Source organism: Arachis stenosperma, chromosome 10, assembly GCF_014773155.1.
Source record: "Arachis stenosperma cultivar V10309 chromosome 10, arast.V10309.gnm1.PFL2, whole genome shotgun sequence".
NCBI classification, from domain to species: domain Eukaryota; kingdom Viridiplantae; phylum Streptophyta; class Magnoliopsida; order Fabales; family Fabaceae; genus Arachis; species Arachis stenosperma.
Window position 1 is genome coordinate 59,349,251 of NC_080386.1, and position 2,108 is coordinate 59,351,358.

The window sequence follows — 2,108 nt, forward strand, 5'->3', positions numbered from 1 at the left end:
AGACAAAGGCATTCTTGTTGAAGCTGACCCTGAACCTGAAAGAACCTTGAAGCGAAAGCTAAGAGAAGCTAAGGCACAACTCTCTGCTGAGGACCTGACTGAATTCTTCAAAGAAGAAGAACCCATGGCAGCCGAAAACAACAACAATTCCAACAATGCAAGGAAGGTGCTAGGTGACTTTACTGCACCTACTCCCGACTTCTATGGGAGAAGCATCTCTATCCCTGCCATTGGAGCAAACAACTTTGAGCTTAAGCCTCAGTTAGTTTCTCTAATGCAACAGAATTGCAAGTTCCATGGACTTCCATTGGAAGATCCTCATCAGTTTTTAGCTGAATTCTTGCAAATCTGTGACACAGTCAAGACTAATGGGGTTGACCCTGAGGTCTACAGACTGATGCTATTCCCTTTTGCTGTAAGAGACAGAGCTAGAGTATGGTTAGACTCTCAACCTAAAGAAAGCCTGGACTCTTGGGAAAAGCTAGTCAATGCCTTCTTGGCAAAGTTCTTTCCACCTCAAAAATTGAGTAAGCTTAGAGTGGAAGTCCAAACCTTCAGACAGAAGGATGGTGAATCCCTCTATGAAGCTTGGGAAAGATACAAACAATTAATCAGAAAGTGTCCCTCAGACATGCTTTCTGAATGGAGCATCATAGGTATTTTCTATGATGGTCTCTCTGAACTATCCAAGATGTCTTTGGATAGCTCTGCTGGAGGATCTCTTCATTTGAAGAAGACGCCTACAGAGGCTCAAGAGCTCATTGAAATGGTTGCAAATAACCAATTCATGTACACTTCTGAAGGAAATCCTGTAAACAATGGGACAAGTCAGAAGAAAGGAGTTCTTGAGATTGATACTCTGAATGCCATTTTGGCTCAGAATAAAATATTGACTCAACAAGTCAATTTGATTTCTCAAAGTCTGTCTGGAATGCAAAATGCACCAAGCAGTACTAAGGATGCTTCAACTGAAGAAGAAGCTTATGATCCTGAGAACCCTTCAATGGAAGAGGTGAATTACCTAGGAGAACCCTATGGAAACACCTATAATTCTTCATGGAGAAATCACCCAAATTTCTCATGGAAGAATCAAGAGAGACCTCAACAAGGTTTCAACAACAACAATGGCGGAAGAAACAGGTTTAGCAATGGCAAGCCTTTTTCATCATCTTCTCAGCAACAGACAGAGAATTCTAAGCAGAACCCCTCTGACTTAGCAACCATGGTCTCTGATCTAATCAAAACCACTCAAAGTTTCATGACTGAAACAAGGTCCTCCATTAGGAATTTGGAAGCACAAGCGGGACAGCTGAGCAAGAAAGTTACTGAACTCCCTCCAAGTACTCTCCCAAGCAACACAGAAGAAAATCAAAAAGGAGAGTGCAAGGCCATCAACATGGCCGAATTTAGAGAGGAAAGAGAGGAAGTGAACGCCATTGAGGTCTGCACTAGCCTCCAATGAGTTCCCTAATGAGGAACCATGGGAATCTGAGGCTCAAAATGAGACCATATAGATTCCATTGGACTTACTTCTGCCCTTCATGAGCTCTGATGAGTATTCTTCCTCTGAAGAGGATGAGTATGTCACTGAAGAGCAAGTTGCTAAATACCTTGGAGCAATCATGAAGCTAAATGACAAGTTATTTGGAAATGAGACTTGGGAGGATGAACCTCCTTTGCTCACCAAAGAACTGGATGACTTGTCTAGGCAGGAATTACCTCAAAAGAGACAAGATCCTGGGAAGTTTTCCATACCTTGTACCATAGGCACCATGACCTTCAAGAAGGCTCTGTGTGACTTAGGGTCAAGTGTAAACCTCATGCCTCTCTCTGTAATGGAGAAGCTAGGGATCTTTGAGGTACAAGCTGCAAGAATTTCATTAGAGATGGCAGACAATTCAAGAAAACAAGCTCATGGACTTGTAGAGGATGTTTTGGTGAAGATTGAAGACCATTACATCCCTACTGATTTCATAGTCCTAGAGACTGGGAAGTGCATGGATGAATCCATCATCCTTGGTAGACCCTTCCTAGCCACAGCAAAGGCTGTGATTGATGTTGATGGAGGAGAGTTGATCATTCAAGTGAATGAAAAATCCTTGGTGTTT

General features: G+C 42.5%; 1 non-coding gene across 1 annotated transcript; it reads right to left on the minus strand.

Moving 5' to 3' along the window:
* Positions 1 to 529: 529 nt before the first annotated feature.
* On the minus strand, positions 530 to 637 carry LOC130958589 (small nucleolar RNA R71). The gene has a single exon (XR_009077702.1). It is a non-coding gene; the product is annotated as a small nucleolar RNA R71 (small nucleolar RNA).
* Positions 638 to 2,108: the final 1,471 nt, after the last annotated feature.